Source organism: Dasypus novemcinctus, chromosome 24 (genome assembly GCF_030445035.2).
Source record: "Dasypus novemcinctus isolate mDasNov1 chromosome 24, mDasNov1.1.hap2, whole genome shotgun sequence".
Classification (NCBI taxonomy): Eukaryota; Metazoa; Chordata; class Mammalia; order Cingulata; family Dasypodidae; genus Dasypus; species Dasypus novemcinctus.
Genome location: NC_080696.1, coordinates 64,365,444 through 64,382,166, shown reverse-complemented (window position 1 = coordinate 64,382,166; position 16,723 = coordinate 64,365,444).

The window sequence follows — 16,723 nt, the reverse complement described above, 5'->3', positions numbered from 1 at the left end:
CTCCAAGGACCCCACCAACCTCAGGATAGAGCCGGAGCCCTGTGTGTCTGGTCCTTGCCTGCATCTCTAGCCTGCATCCCCACAGGCTCTCCGTCCATCTTTTTCTCTCACTGTAGTTTGGTTCCCCCAAAGATCTTCATTTGCTTACACATCAAAGCACCCAGACTGCTCTGGTGGCCCAGCAGTCTGCCCCTTGGTCCCCAGAGTAGCCCCCCAAGCCTCGGATGCTGCAGAAGCCAGAGACTCTGCGCCAGAGAGGAGGTGGAAGCCCTCTCCTTGCCCCCTCTCTCTGCACAGGGACACGATGTGCTGTGGAATCACGAGGTAAGCTTGACGTCCTTGTGTGAAGGAGGGGCTTGGGAGCTTGTTCACATGGAGGGCTTAAAAGGTTTGGGCAAGTTGAATGAAAAGCATTCAGAATGGTTTCACATGTGGACGTCGGAGGGACGCAGATGTGATGGCAGGCAGTCAGAGCCTTGGCTGCACTTTCTGCCCTTGGGCGTGTCCCGTTGGTGAACAAGTATATTTCTCTAAACTCTGTAGGCACTCTTTAGGTGAGAAAACGTTTTCGATTCTTGTCTTTATTACATGCCCACGTCCCATTCAGTTGTTGGCTGATGTTTACATAACGCTTTGGAGGAAAATCATTCTCAGTAGATTTTAAGCCACTTTGAACACATGTTTGTGGAAACAATGGATTTTTAAGAGGATTCTATTAAGTATTTATGCCCAGTTTGATTTTTGCTGCAATGTTTCACTGTGGCTAGAGCAGAGGTCATGCCTAGCGCACCAGCCCTGAGCACCAAGAACTAGCTGGGCACTGCCCCGGATGGACAAGCTTCCGACACGGCAGACGCTGACCCCGACTCAAGAAGTTGCTGGCCCAGAGGAGACAAGGACTGTTGACCAAGGGTGAACAGATGTCCCTGGGGGGTGCAGGAACCTATAGGAACTTAAGACAGGGCAACGAAGTGTGCTTCTTCCTCCTTGAGGAGGTAAGAGGTAAGCTGCAATCTGAGGATGCGCAGGAACGAGGTAGCAGAAGAGTCCAGGGGAGACGTATGGCCTGGAAGGGACCCGAGGTCCCCAGCTTGCTGAAGCCACTGAGAACAGAACAGTCTGTTTGCAAAGGATATGCCAGCGAGTGGCCTGGAAGCTTTCTTCGGAAGTTTCAACTTGTTGGGAAGCCACTAAGGGAATGTATTGGGCACTGGTTTTGTCAGACTGACACTTATAAAAGATGCTTCTGGTTAGAGGAGGAAGAATGGGCTAGAGTAGACAAGAAGGGACAAAGAACTCCGTGAGCACCAGAGCCCAGGCTCACGTGGAAGAGGAGGGAGTTCGAGATGAGGGGACTCACAGTGTGGCTTGGCAGGGGCAGCAGGTGCAGAAGGTGGATGTGCTCAAAAGACTCTTATTAGGGAAAGACGCCGGAGGTTCTCGGTCCTGGATAAGTCATGGGGAGGGGGTGGGCGTGCCTGGTGAGAGGAAACCATCTCTTATGTTTGCAGATAAATGTTGAGAATCATCTAATGACACTGGTGTTTTCCTTTCCCTAAAGCATTGCTGGGAGAACTGACTTCAAAGGTGGGCATTGCATCCTCCTTGCAATATTTACTCAGGACCTCTCAGCTATACCTGCATGCTCAGAATAAATGGCCCAGTGCTTCTCCTCAGCGGTACAGAAGTCAAGTCCCACATCTTCACACAAAAGACACACTCTGCTGGAGAAGCAGGACCCAGGAGTGAATTCCTCCGATGCCTCAGGGCTGCCTGGAGCCCTAAGAGGTGAGAGCCTGTGGAGAGGTGCATGCAGAGGGACCCATCACACAGCCCTGGGCGGGATCTCAATCCTTTTACTTGAGAATTCACCTTTATGTGGATTGAAAATCCAGAGTTTCAGAGAAAGAGCCTCAAAGTTCCTGGAGAGAAAAATAACAAAATCCATCTCTATCCACATGTGCCCATCTTATGGCTTAGAGATCTGGAAAATCTATCATTTGCAGATGTGTATCCTCTGATTTGAAGTCATGGGAAACCCCACTGAAGTTTGGTTTCCAAGGGAACTTCGTGAAATCTGCACCAACAGTGTCTTCTCCATCCGAGGGGCTGCTGAGCTGTGGTCCCCTCGGGATTTACTCGGACAGCGCTAGCTGGGATGGGGCTAAACCAGCCACAGTTTTTCAGGTTCAGTGGTGAAAGTAGCCGGTTCCCAAATATCTCACAATTAAATTTTAAAAGTGTTATTAAAAACATTTTTTTGCAATAGAGTAATCTTCAAAGTCTTTTACAAACAGACTCTTCATCATCAAAACCGGAAGAACCGACGTGTTGTCAATTCAGGATTCTTCAACAATCATGAGTTTAAGGCTCCATCTTCTCCCCCTCTAAACTTTGACAGATGAGATTTTGGACCAGATAGGTAAATAAAACTGGGTGTGGGATATGAACTTGCAATATACAATTCATTATCGGAGCCACCAAATATGAATGCTGAGAGAAAATAAATTATTGGCCCCTCCTGCCGGAGCCATGAGAAGATGATCAATATTTCATTATATGGTGCTCTCCAGACATTTGAATAGCTCATCTGTCCTATTTATGCCAGTTAAAATGAATTCAACCTATCAGGGCCAAATGCATTTTTAATGAGTCTCGTTGCCGCGCAGGGCAGCGGCGGCACCAGGTCCATCTCTTCTTGGCCGTATCCTTCATTCCATTATACGCTGTACATCAACTGTTGAGATGCCAGTGACCTTTCCTCGTTGAAAACGAATCTTCTGTGTGTTAAAAAAAATAACTGCATGAAAGGCCCTGTGCTGGTGACTCCGGCAGCCTGGGAAACGGTTTATTTGGCTTTGAGGTCTTTCTTTGAGCCAGAAGACATATGTCCATGGGTGGCAGAAGCAGGTGGCAAAGCAGCAGAGAGCACCTGTCCTGAGGACGGGCACTTTCTGAGCACCTACTACGCCCTGAGGATGAGGCTGCACTCCCGCCAGGAAGTAGGAATATGCTTCTGAATTTTCCCAGGAGGAAACGAGGCTGACGAAGGTGACATATGGCTCGTGTGTTCCCAGCAGCCAGTGGGAGAGGGGGAGCGAGCGCCGCCTCTCTGAGTCCGGGGCCACCCTTCCTTCCAGGTTCTTCCTTTTGAGTGATTACCATCTGCAAAGAGATTGCCATCCCGTCAGTCATTCTACTTGAGTTAGAAGGTTCTGAAAAGTAATATCATCTTAACAGGAATTCTCCCAAGGAAGGGAATGCTGGTCCTTGGAGGCCCAGAGTTTCCTTCTTGGTCCTACCTCTGTTTGGGTTCAAATCCTGAAGAATTCTTCCTCGCTGAGTGAATGCTGCTTTCTATCTGACACATTCATCGGCCTTCCCCGCCTCTGCTCTTGTGCTTTCCATCTGCTGGCACGGATGCTATTCCATTGCTTTTCCTTGACTGTTTCCCTGATCGTGTGCTCCATCAATGGATTCTTGATGATTTCAGGTCTTTATGGGCAAATGGCAGAAGCATGGTTATATATTTGTTTTTCTTCACCACTAATGGAGGTGGAAAATGGAGGAGATGGGTGGCTATCTCACATGGAAATGTTTCTACATTCCTCTGTGCTAAAAATACAGACTTAAATGGCCCTGCTGTTTTGCCTATTCATATCAGAGTGATTTCCCCCACTAATGGTGGGAAATTAAGGCTTTCCGTCTTGCTTTATTGTTCCAGGTGTGCCCTTATTTATTTTGAAGGCTGATTATAGTTTGTCAATATAAAGTGGCTATTTGGTAGATAAGACTTAAAATCGTGGCTTATCATGCTCAAAATAAAACTCAGATCATTCACCTTTTCAGCAAACATTTGAAAGGCAGTTATTTTGAAGACGAAGGAGCAACAAAGTATTTCTTTTGCATGTAAATAAAAGTGTGATACCAAATGTGTCAAGTTTAATAGAGCGCTTGCTGTAATCTTGAAGCAGCAGCACCTGCTCCCAGCTTGTCCCACTTCAAGGACTCTCGTTCCATTAGTGGAGACTTTACCACCGAGGGCAGTGCTGCAGAGGAGGACAAAGCAGAGAGCACGGGGAAGCTGTCTATGCCTCTTTGTTTCAGGCTCAGTAAAAGAGGAGCCCTCCCCGGTACAATCTAGAGAAAGCCTAGACCTCAGCGCACCCGGGCTCCTCTAAGCATTGTTCCCGCGCTGAAATACGTAGGCTCTGTTAGAATTATCTTGGTATTCTAAGGCAGGCACAATCACGGATGCTGGCCTCATGCTGATTCATTTAATCGAAATGAAGGGCAGGTTTCAGAGCCCAAGACTAGTCAGAGAGTTTATTGAAACTTAATTTCTTATCCCAAACCGTGCCAAATCGCATTCTATATTGCTGCCACGGTTTCTTGGCCATCCGCCAAAGTGGGATTCCGCGCCAGCGTGACTCCTCTGCTTGGAGCCGACACTGAGGCTTTGTCAGCAGCTCAAAGGGCACCAAAGGGTGAGCTGGTGAGAGCCTCCAAGGCAGAAGGGGCTGTGACCACAGTTGTTACTCTAGAAGTACAAAAAATAGGGACGGGTGGTGACCCTGTCACCATTTCCTGTCTCCTTTTGGACACGTTGGAGCAGAGGTTGCTTTGGTTTTCTTGTTCTCATAAGGAGGACGTAGAAAAGGGGCCTGCCACCATCTCTACAGAGGCTGCAGTGCCCTGGTCGGCATTCGGTTTGTATCTTTTTGGCTTCCTGGGAAAAGGCAACCATATCTTGGTGAACAAGGATGCCGGAAAACGATCTCTATCTGCTCCTCCCATTTATCTCACCTGAGGAAAAAAACAAAGTCTCTAAGTCGTGGCCATTAACTGCCAAGAGGCGTTCAGACACACAAATGGGAATTTAACAAAAATTCGGTTATGGATCAACAAATGATTTGGTTAGAAGAGGAGCTGGAAGTTGATCAGGTGGAGATTAGACACAGATTGTAGAAGCGCGAGATTTGCTTCAGCTCTGGGATTCTCACAGATCTCACAAAAAATGAAGGCTTAGAAAAAATTAAGTCTCACAAATCTCACAAGAAGTGTAGCTTCCGTATAGTCTATGGACACACCCTGCTCCCACACATGCGTGCACATACCCAAAATGTAAACACCAAAATCCCAGTCAAAATCCCAGCACTATTCTCATGATTCCTTTTCTCTCCTAGCCTCCAACACCGCCCTTTTTCCTGTTGTCGATGCCCTTTCCTTGTCGTTGATGCCCTTTCCTTGTCGTTGATGCCCTTTCCTTGTCATTGATGCCCTTTCCTTGTCGTTGTGCCCTTTCTTGTCGTTGATGACCCTTTCTTGTTGTTGATGACCCTTTCTTGTCGTTGATGACCCTTTCTTGTTGTTGATGACCTTTTTCTTGTTGTCGATGCCCTTTCCTTGTCATTGATGCCCTTTCCTTGTCGTTGATGACCTTTCCTTGTCGTTGATGCCCTTTCTTGTCGTTGATGACCCTTTCTTGTCGTTGATGACCCTTTCTTGTCGTTGATGACCCTTTCTTGTTGTTGATGACCCTTTCTTGTCGTTGATGACCCTTTCTTGTCGTTGATGACCCTTTCTTGTTGTTGATGACCCTTTCTTGTTGTTGATGACCTTTTTCTTGTTGTTGATGACCTTTTTCTTGTTGTCGATGCCCTTTCCTTGTCGTTGATGCCCTTTCCTTGTCGTTGATGACCTTTCCTTGTCATTGATGACCTTTCCTTGTCGTTGATGACCCTTTCTTGTTGTTGATGACCCTTTCTTGTCGTTGATGATCTTGCTCTTCTTTTCAAGGAAGGACTGAACCAAGCGGGGCTCTTGTCACCTGCCGACAGAAGGCTGCTCCCGCGCCTGGTCTTTCTTCCTGCCCCAGGGGGAGGCTGTCTGTGCTTCCACCCAGGGAAGCCCTGCTCGGCTGCTCTCTCCTCTTCGCCACTCAAGAATGCCGCCACCACAATTATGTGCTTTCTTTCCTGCGCCTTCAATCTGGCCTCATTGCTGGGGTCGTTCCCATGGGCAAACACATACCATTGCATCTTCTGCCTAAGAAACAAGATCCCTACCAGCAGTCCCAAGCGGGACGGAGAATATAAATCAACACCCAGACGCAGCCAGGAAATCTATCCTCATGTTTATGGAAATGTGAAATACAACAGAGGTGGAATTACAAGTCAGAGGAAAGGAGAGCGTGTTCAATAAAGGGTGCTGGGCTAAGAGGCTGCACTTACAAGCAAACATCTATAAACGCAGAGCCTCCTTACAGCCTATGCAGAAATGAGTTCCAGCTGGATTAAAGACCTAAATAACATGAGGAAGAAACTTTAAATATTTAAAGGAAAACATAGGGAAGTATTTTTTTTTTACTTTGGGGATAGGGAAAAATTTCTTAAACAAGTGCAAATATCACATTCCATAGAAGAAAATATTGGCAAATCAAAGCATAAAACTTCTGTACAAAAAAAATGTACTGTAAGTAAATGAAAGCAAGCCAAAACCAAAGGAAGCTAATTTCATGCACACTACTGAAAAAAGTGGTTAATAGCCAGGCTATATAAGGCAACCTAAAAGAGAAAAAATGATGAAAGTGTATGAATTCCCAAAAGAGGAAATGCAAATGACCCAATAAAGATGTAAAAAGATGCTCAAACTCAAAGTCAAAAGTAAATTAAAATAATTAAAATAATGACTACGTCACATTTCTTGTCGATCAGATTAAGAAAAGTTATTGAGTCTGATGACACCAAGTACTGGTAAAGTTGAAGAGCAAGAAAATCTCTTTCATGCAATGCTTTGGAGTCTAAATTTGCACACCCACTTCCAAGATCTAATTGGCTGTATTCAGTGGCAGTGAAAGCATGCACACCTGAGATTTAGCAATTCCACTTCCAAATTCTCCACCCCAAAGAAAATGGCCATGTGTGCAAAAGAGACAACTACTGAGTCTTTATTATGCTTTTTTTTTAAAAAAAAGATTTATGTTATTTATTTATTTTCCCCCACCCTTGTTGTTTGTGCTTGCTGTCTACTCTCTGTGTCCATTCTGTTGTGCGCTCTCTGTTTCTGCTTGTTGTCGTCTTTTTTTTTTTTTAATGGAGGCACTGGGAACTGAACCCAGGACCTTCCATGTGGGAGGGAGGCACCCAATTGCTTGACCCACCTCCACTCCCTGCTTGTTGTCTCTCATCATGTTTCCTCATTGTGTCTCCTCATTGTGTCATCTTGTCATGTCAGCTCTCAGTGCCAGCCCATCACGTCTGCTTGCTGTCTTGCTCGTCTTCTTTAGGCAGTGCTGGGAACTGAACCCTGGACTTCCCATGTAGTAGGCGGGCGCCCAACTGCTTGAACCACATCCACTTCCCTGCGCATGCTTTTTAATAGTAAAATACTGGAAAAATGTTTATCAACTGGAGAATGGATGAATAAACAGTAGCATGATAGTGTGCTCATACAGTGAAATGCTAAGGGATCATTAAAATGGACAAACTTAAAGTGCATATAGCCAAGCAGGTCAGTGTCAAGAGCGTCATGATGGATGATGAATGCAAGAAACAGGAGGCTTTGTGTAGTGTGATAGCATTTACATGCAAACTAAAGCATGCTCTGTATAACCTATGGATGTATGTGGCTATACCACGTGAACAAAAACATGCAAAAACATGGGTGTCATGGGACGGAGAGTTTTCCATCAGCAAGAGCAAGGGAAAGCCTCTTTGTACTTCCCTTCTCCCATTAGCTGAAGCCACAGGGTGTCCCACGAGGCCGGGGCCACCGTGGAGGCTCATGCGCCAGAGAGGCAAGGGGTGGCGGGGAAGAAGAGGCACCGATCAGGTAACAGGGATCTCAGTCTCCAGGGCTCCCCTTGCCAGGCCTCTGCTCAGCTCACCTGCATTTGTTGACTTCGTTCTGTGGATTACTCTGGGCTCGCCTTGTTCTGTCTGTTCTGATTCCAGAGAAAGCGAGAAGAATTCTCTTTCTGGGATTCCACATGGAAAATGACAGGGAAGGACCGAGATGGCAGAGGGCACAGCCCTTTGAGCAGCCAGCAAGAACTGGCAGAAACACCTCTCCCAAAACTAACCATGAATTAAAAAAGAATAAGAAAAACACCTTTCCCCAAAGCTCCAGAAATCAAAGTATCACAGTAACACGGTGAGTACCGAATCAAGAGAAAAGGTGACGTAAAAGCGGTGGGCTCTCGTGGCCGCCTGGCCCCACCCCCTCCCCGCCTCAGTGTGGAGCCAGCCAGGTGCTCCCGTTGCAGACACCTGGTCCAGGTGCAGGGGGAGCAGAGTGGCCCACGTGCACATGGCGGGAGCTGGTACACCTGGCCCGATCTGTCTGGTGGTAGCCTGAGGGTCCCGCCCCTTGTCCAGTGTGTAGAGGACGACTCACCGAGCTCTCCTGCAGGACGCCAAGGGAAGCAAAGGCCAGCAGCTGCCTGGACTCCTGTGGCTGTGGGACACATGGTGCAGTGCCCAGGATCATGAAGAGAGCTTCCTGGGGAGGAAGGGATATTCGTATTTGTGAAAGGGGGGTGGGATTCCTAGGGCCACAAGCTCAAGACAAGATGCATGTACAGAAAAGACCAGGGAAGACCCTACACTTTGGCCTGGAGCTACTCACTAAGCTCATCGTATGGATAGGTCCTGCAGAGAGCACTGGCATGGGGCAGCCTGCAAAGACTGGAAAAGATAGTTTCTTTCCTTTCTTTTTTTTTTTGTTTTTGTTTTGTTTTGTTAGATTCTGGCATTCAAAGAAAGCTCTGTCATAACATTAGCTGGAGGATGCAGACTCAAGCAACAGATGCCTAAATTCCAGAGACAACACTTTAAAATATCAAAATGTCCAAGTTTTAACAAAAGATTATAAAACAGACAAAGAAACAGGAAGTGATGACCCAGGCAAAGGAGAAAACTAAAGCCTTAGAAACAAACAAGCAATGAGGAGGATCAGACCAGGCACAGACCAGTCAGAGACTTGAAAAGGTTAGGAAAGGTGATGATGTGGCTGCACTGTAGAAAAGGCCTGGCCCTGAAGCCTGACAGCTTGTGCAGTGAATTATCCAACAGGCCATTCTGGACTTTTGAGGACACCGGGGATGCTTGGGCAGAGCCTTGAGAGAGAGGCTACCAGGACCACCTGGGTTCAGGGTGACGGTTTCCTGACGAGAAGCATGTGTTTTCATCAGATGAAGGGGGGCAGGATGCCAGGCAGACTGCCATCAACACACGTCATTTAGCAGGCAGGAAAATGGACTTCGAAAGGTGACGTGGCCATGTCCACGCACACTTACCCATCCTGCAGTCAGGACTTGCACTGAGATCTGTCTGAGCCCAAAGACCATGTTCCAACCAGTGCAACAAACTTGAGGGGCATTTTGTTTCTTTCCTCCTGTCACAACTCAAATAAGACTGGGGTGCAGCGGGGGCAGCATTCCCAGCACAGTGGAGCATCCAAGGAATCTTCGGCTTCAAGCTGGCACATGGTAGCCTGGAGGAGGGTTCAGAGGGCAGGCTGGACTTGGAATCAAAGCCCCTGACCCATTCCCTGCACTGCCCGAAAACGGGCAGGGATCACGGGTGATGATCAGTCTCATCAGGCAGCCAGGGTGATCCTACCTCTTCCACTCTGCCAAGACTGGTTAGGGCACCAGGTATGATCAGTCTGGCCTGCTGACCCACAGGTCCAGGGCTGGTTGCTATTCCTCGGGGCTGGGGATACTCCTTGTTTTTTCTCTCTTAGGCCCAAATATCCACATTTCTTTTTTTGCCATAGAAAATAATTACTGCAATAGTATTGTTGGAATCCAAAAGTAATATCTCTTTAATACCCTAATGACACAGCAATCGGAATAGCAGAGGGAGAACATGGATAGATTGTCCAGCCACATGGAGGAGGAAAGCCGTTAGCTGAGATTCTGAATAAATTGCTCTCTAATTTGCAAATATAACAGCCTGTGTTGGGGACATCGTAAAGAATGGCTACTGGACACAGCATCTTCTGTGTGTATAAATGGGGGCTGGGGACAGAAACTGATCACAAACAGCGGTTTCTTCTCATGAATGAATAAATGGAAAATAATAGTAAAAATAAGAAAGACAAAAGCACACCCTTTTGAAAATAAGTTAATTTTTAAAGAGGAGCCAATTTCTTCTTTAAGAGGAAACACTAAAGGGAGTTCCCACGCAGCATTTCTCATGTTCAATCATTAATTTAGAAATGCATCCATATTAGAAAATGAAGACAACCAGAAAAATAAAATAAAAGCATCAACCATACAAAGGGATATCTCTAAGGGATGTTTCTCCATTTTCCTCCCAGTGTTTCTCCCCAGTACAAATTTCATTTTTGTTCTGGTCTTTGTTTCTTTTTGAACTTAGAGTCTTTTGAAAGGACACACCAGAGAAGGGGGTGGCCAAGCCGCACAGCACCCAGGGAATCCCCTTTCTTAACCATCTGCCCTTCTGCTTTATTTCACTGGATATTCACTTTTCTGTGTGATGAATAATTAATTAATAATATGACGTTCAGCTCCAACCTCAAAATGGTGCAGATCAAGTGTGGTGCCACCGTGCACCTTGAGTCTGCACACCAAAGCACTGTCCCTAGTCCTGAGAAGTATAACAAAATCAAGAGCACGGCTCCAGACTCTGGCTCGATGACGGGCGCTGGCATTTCCTGGGACGTGAGGGTGCTGGTTGTCCAAGTTGTCAGAGGCAAAGCCTGGGAAATAAAGGGGAGTGCAGGCGGGGCTCCTGAATCCAAGCATTGTCATTTTCACATTTTCCCACTTTGCAACCAGAATCTGTAAGTTCCTTATATAAAAGGACACGTGGCACCGCCCCAGCCTTCTATGCACAGGTGGTTGGCTTTCAGCCGACAGGGAGGCACCAGTTTCCTGCAGAAAGTCTCCCGCTGTCACCAAGGTCTGCTTTATTGGGACTGACCCCAAATGCTGGGGCAACGGGGACAGTGAGGCTTGCCTCCTCATTCGGAGGAGAGAAGGAAAAGCCCGCTAGCCCTGGGTGGTTCCAGCCCTTCCTCCTGTCTCGAGACCACAGGTTCTCCCTTCCCAAACCAGCCCAGCCTGCCTGCTCGGCCTCCCGATCACGCCGCGGTGAGTTGGGGCAGGGGCCGAGGACGTTTCCTGTTGTACTTACTTAAGATGCTTCCCTGACTGTGCCCCCACCCCTCCTTTCAGGGTTGGCCAGACCCAACGGGCAGCCCCTTGGCAGGCTTTGGGATCTGTGGAGGGGGTGACCCTGCGGCTCTGTTTGTCAAGGATGCTCCTGTTTACCCAGTGGGACGGCCACGTCTTTGTGCAAACTGATTTCACATTCCCATCCAAGCCGCGCGAGCAGGGGGAGCCTGAAGATCACTCCTGAGCTTCCACTGCGGAAGAAGGGGCTGCACTAATTGCCCAGCAAGCCCAAGGTATGCCGTGGGTGGGAAAGCAAGTGAATGCAAATACTGCCTGGAGTCCGGGAGGGAGTGAGGGTTCCAGCGGGAGAGCAGACAGAGGGGAGGGTTTCAGGGAAGGGCGCCCCTCCACAGGGACGACGCTGGCCCGTGCCCTCGTCCTTCTGACTCGCGGAGGCATCTCAGCTTGATACGCAGCTCGCCTGGCCCTCCCTCGGTCTTTTTCCCTGGCTTCTGCCCTTGCTTTTTGCACCTTCCCAGCAGCCAAAGCGAAGGTGCACAAGCTCCTGCGGCTTGCTCTGAGGGACTATTGGGGGTGACACGAAGTCCCGGAAGCTCACACCCTGCCTCCTTCTCCGATGCCGCTGGAAGCTCTAGATCAGCACTTTCCAAAGGGCACTGTGCACGCGAGTTCCCCGGGGAACTTGTTAAAGAGCGGCTGAGTCAGCAGCTCTGGGATGGGGTCCCCGGAGTGGCTGCCCGTCTGTCTTCCCAGCTCCCCGGCATTGGGACACTGCTGTCCGTAGCTCACAGTTTGAGTAAGGAGGCTCCAGGCCCCTGGCCAGACTGTGCAATGCCAACTAACAAAAGAACAGCCTTCCCTGCTGGGAGGGGCTCTCTGACCCACTGTATTTCTTAGTTTCCTGCCTAGCAAGACTCTGGGAAAGAACAAGTTGTTCACCAGAAGCAGCTCCTTGCTGCATCTTATAGGACCCTTGTTTGATGGCCGCGGTCAACACGAGGGCAGCATCCTGGGCACAGAGTACGCTGTTCAGGCGATGCTAAGAGGGCGGTGCTGTGAGCATCCCCTTTTTCAGAAGTGCAAATTGAGGATCAGAGCAGTAAGTATCGTGTAAGCTCATGGCATCTCGTGCGCTGGCCTTTGGGTTGTGTGCCTGGCAGCAGGCTTGCTGAATGTGTTGACTCTTAGACTTCCGCTCCCTGGCACGTGGATCAGGCATGCTTTTCCCTGTTCCTCCTCCTACGTTCAAATAAAAATTCGGGGCATCTAATACACACACATGTGCATGTGCACATCCAAACCCACAGGGAGCCTGAAATGTGGGGAAAAGAGGCAGGTCAGCTGCGGACCAAAGGACAACGAGGTGCTGAGTTCTCCAGTCCCCTCGGGCCTCATACATCCTGGTTGGGTGCTGAGGAAGCAGGTAGCCCAGAAACCCTAAGAGGGGCAGCCCAGAAAAAAGCCCCCAAGGGGTCTGCTCTGTCTCATTAAGGACCAGGAGAGGGGCAGCCTAGCAAGACAGAAACTTTTAGAGAATAGCTGCTGTACTGCAGCCAGACACCACACAAAGGACATAGCCCCATCCCCACCAGCAAAGGCTGAGCGGGGGTCCAGATGCTCACCCTCAGCAGACTGTAACGAGGTGCCCCAAAGCCCCCCCAGGGGGTTATCAGGACACTTACCCAACCAGCAGCAACACCCCACCACCGTGGACTTAGAGGAGACACGTGGGGAGATGGACTACCACACCGCCCAGCAGTGACGGGGGTCCCCCGTGGCTCAGTGCTGGATGGCACCAAAGAGGCTAGAGGAGCCTCCGGACATTCACCGCCAGCAGCAGGAATGCCCCCCTCCCCCAGGGTCAACAGAGGTCAGCAGGGGAGCAGCAGGGGCACCCCTATCCCTTTCAGCCAGGAGATGTGAGTGCAGGGTCAACCAGAAGCCCCACCCACCCCCGCACTCGGGTGCCATTCGAGGGGGAGTGAGGAACCTGGGCTGCTATCCCCACCTGATGGTCGGGAAGCAGCGCCCCCCTTCCCCGGCTGGAGTAGTATCACAGCAAACCAGAAAGTACAGAAGTTTAAATAGGACCCAGAGACTCCTAGCAGGACACTCAAGGAAGGTATGAAAAAGAAAACGGAGGAAAAGAAAACAGAACAAAGAAGAAACAAAAATTAAATGGCGGCGTTAAACCCTAACACAGCGATAATTCAGATGAATGGTCTAAATACACCAGTTAAAAGACAGGGATTGCCAGAGTGGATTTAAAAACATGGCCCAAATATATGCTCTCTCTTAGGGACTCAGTTCAAATATAATGAGATGGGCAAGGTGAAAAGAAAAGGATGGAAAAATCTATATTATCAAAATATTAATCAAAGGAAAACAGAGTGGCTTGATAAATATCAGAGGAAGTAGACTTCAAAGCAATTTAAACTACCAGAGAGACAAAGGGACTTCATATAATAATAAAATAATCAGCAAGCATTTGACAAAATTTAACACCCATCCATGATAAAAAAATCAAACCTCAAAAAATAGGAATAGAAGGGAACGCCTTCAACTTGATAAAAATCATCTACGAGCATCCTACAGCTACATTATTATTAATGGTGAAAGACTCAATGCTTTTCCCCCCAGACTGGGATCAAGCCAAGCTTGTCTAGTCTCACATCTCCTCTCAACATAGTGGGGAAATTTCTAGTCTCTTCAATAAGACAAGAAAAGTATAAAAAGGGCGTAAGGATAGGAAACAAAGAAATAAAACTTCCACTCTTTGCATGCCGTTGACATGATTATCTATGTAGTTTGGCATTTTCTGATCAAAAATAAACAAGCCATTACCAAAAGAGCTACCAATTGCACTTTTGGGAATTTATACCAGAGAAATGAAAACGAGTTCACACAAAATCTGTACGTATATGTACACATCAATATATGTGAATGTTCAGAGCAGCTTGGCTCTCAGGAGCCCCAAATGGGAAACAACCCATGAGTACCTTATCAGGTGAATGGTTAAAACAACAAAAACAGACACGAAGACTGTGGCCCATCCACACCCTGGAATATTTCTCAACAGTAAAAAGAATGAACTACTGATGCACTGAATAATGCATGAATTCCAACGAATTATGCTGAGCAGAAAAAGCCAGTCCAAGGGGCTACATGCTATGTGATTCCATTTATATAACGTTCTTGAAAAGACAAAATGATAGAAAAAGAGAACAGATTAGTGGCTGGCAGGGGTTAAGGGAGGGTTGGTGGTTGGAGGGAAGTGGGCGCAGCTGGCTATCACGGTGGGGGTCTCTGGGGCGGGGAGACCTCCGTGCCTTCAGCGCATCCCTGCCGGTGTCTTGGCTTTGTGAGTGGTCCACGGGCCAAAAGACGTTGCCATTGGGAGAACCTGGGCAAAGGGGCTTCTCTCCGTTTTGGTTCTTATAACAGTGTGTGACTCAGTTATCTCAAAAGCAAACATTTAATTACAAAAATCACTCCCATAATGGATTTTTTCATAGCTGATATGGGAAACATTTCTGATTCCCATTTAGAGTAAGTGTAGCAGAGCATTTGCAGTCACAGAACCCAAGAGCAAATCAAATTTGTTTTTTACATGTGACCAATCATCATTTGAAATGTGTACTACTAGCTAGGTTAAATAAATCTGTCTTCAGTGAACTGGAAAATGCAAATTCTGTCTTTGAAACTCTTCTAGGACTTGAGAAAAGCCAAAAAAAAAAAAAAATGTAAGAAGGTGGAAAGGACCATTTACCCAATAAGTATGAAAGAGAAAGTAAAAATATCTTACAGAGAGAGTCCTTTTGGCTTGTGCTTATTCGGATGCACTTCAGAGAAAGGAAAAAACCTAATTTCCTTGCTTAGGTTGAGAAAGTTTGACTTAAAAAACAGCTCTTCGAGTCACCTGGATTGAAGGTCACTTAATTATTGTGAAAATGGCGGTGAGTGCTCTGAGACAAATCTCTATTAACCAAGACGTCATGGTGTTTAAAGGAAGTGTGTGGGAGAAATCGATTGCTTTGAACAGCCGTGTGAACCGCAGTAGCTGGCCTTCCCCGAGGACGTCCTCTCCAGTAAGGGCTTCTCCCACCACTCTCCACAAGCAGGTGCTGCCAGACGGGCGCTGCCCCCTCGGGGCTCGAAGCGTGCTGACGTCACTGCATTTTCTCAAGCACTTTTAGGGAGCGCCGCCAGTCGTGGCTTTTTACGGTCCAGTAGTTCTCACTCGGGGGTGGCTTTGTCTCCATGGGGGCCACTTGGCAATATCTGGAGAGGTTTTGATTGTCCCCACTGATGACGGTGGTTACTGCGTGTAGGGGGCGGTGGCGGGAATGCTGCTGTACACCCCACAATTCACAATCGAGTTCCCGCCAGAGTCACCTGGAGGAGGGTGTCAGGGGAGCCCAGTGTGGGCGACCAGGCCAGGGTGTGGGTCCAGGCAGCTGCCCTGCGTGTCTGGTTTTGACCGCAGGGCCCGTTCCTGCTGTTCTGCCAAGTGGCTCCCCCAACCCCGGCCGCTTCGACGACCCTGCAGGAAACTCCGAAGCAGGTGGTGCCTGGACAGACATGCAGACCAGAGGGAGAGCACCCAGGCCCTTACTGTGGTTTCCCGAACCAAGGGCTGTGAATTGAATAGAAGACGGACCTTGGGGCATTGCAGGCCATCTACGTGCCTCCAGGCTTTCCCCAACTTCTCATGTCACTTTCAATGCCTTTGGCCACCTTGAAAGCAGACCTTGGCTCTTTGGGAAACCTCGAGGACAGAAGTGAGGGTGAGTCCTCCTGACCCCCGAGAGGGGAGGACTCAGCCACAACACAGGCTCAGCCACCTGCCAGGCACAGCTACACACACAGGCTCAGCCAAAAGGCACGGGCCCAGCCCCTCTTACAGGATCAGCCACACACGTGGCGTTCCCCTTACCCGCCTCCCGCTTGCTCTCTCACCCATATGTTTTTTTTACTGTGTATGTGCAAAAAGATGAAACAGTACAAATTTAAAAGTAATTTAATCATAGAAACAAAGGTCACTACCGCCTCCCCCCCGAGGAAGCAGCACACTTTATTACTTTTGTCGGTGACTGCTATTGAACCTTAAATTTGTTCAAATGAAACCGAGACCTCTTCCTCATTTCTCTCTCTCCTGCTTAAGCAAACAGTAGCATTCTCGGAATAGAACTTGCACTACAGCGAATTACGTTATTTTCAATAAATTCCAACAGTGCTGCTATAGTAACTGTCTTAACCATGATTAATGTGGGAAACATTAGGAAAGCGTGTTATTATTATTCTAAATTAGGTTTTGCTTGAATTAATTTTTATGCATGGTTACTAAGATGTAAAAGAGTTTCTGAATTGCTAATTGTAACATTCCTTCTTTGGAGATAAGATGAGGCTGGGAACACAAGGGCACACTGCTGAAGGATATTCAGTCTGAATATTTGCCTAAGGGCCAAAGTAGTGTTTAGTCAGGAGCCTGCTAAGGAACTTTTGCTTAACTCCCGTGGAGGCTTTAGTTAAAGATTTTCTCCTAGAATCGCCCAC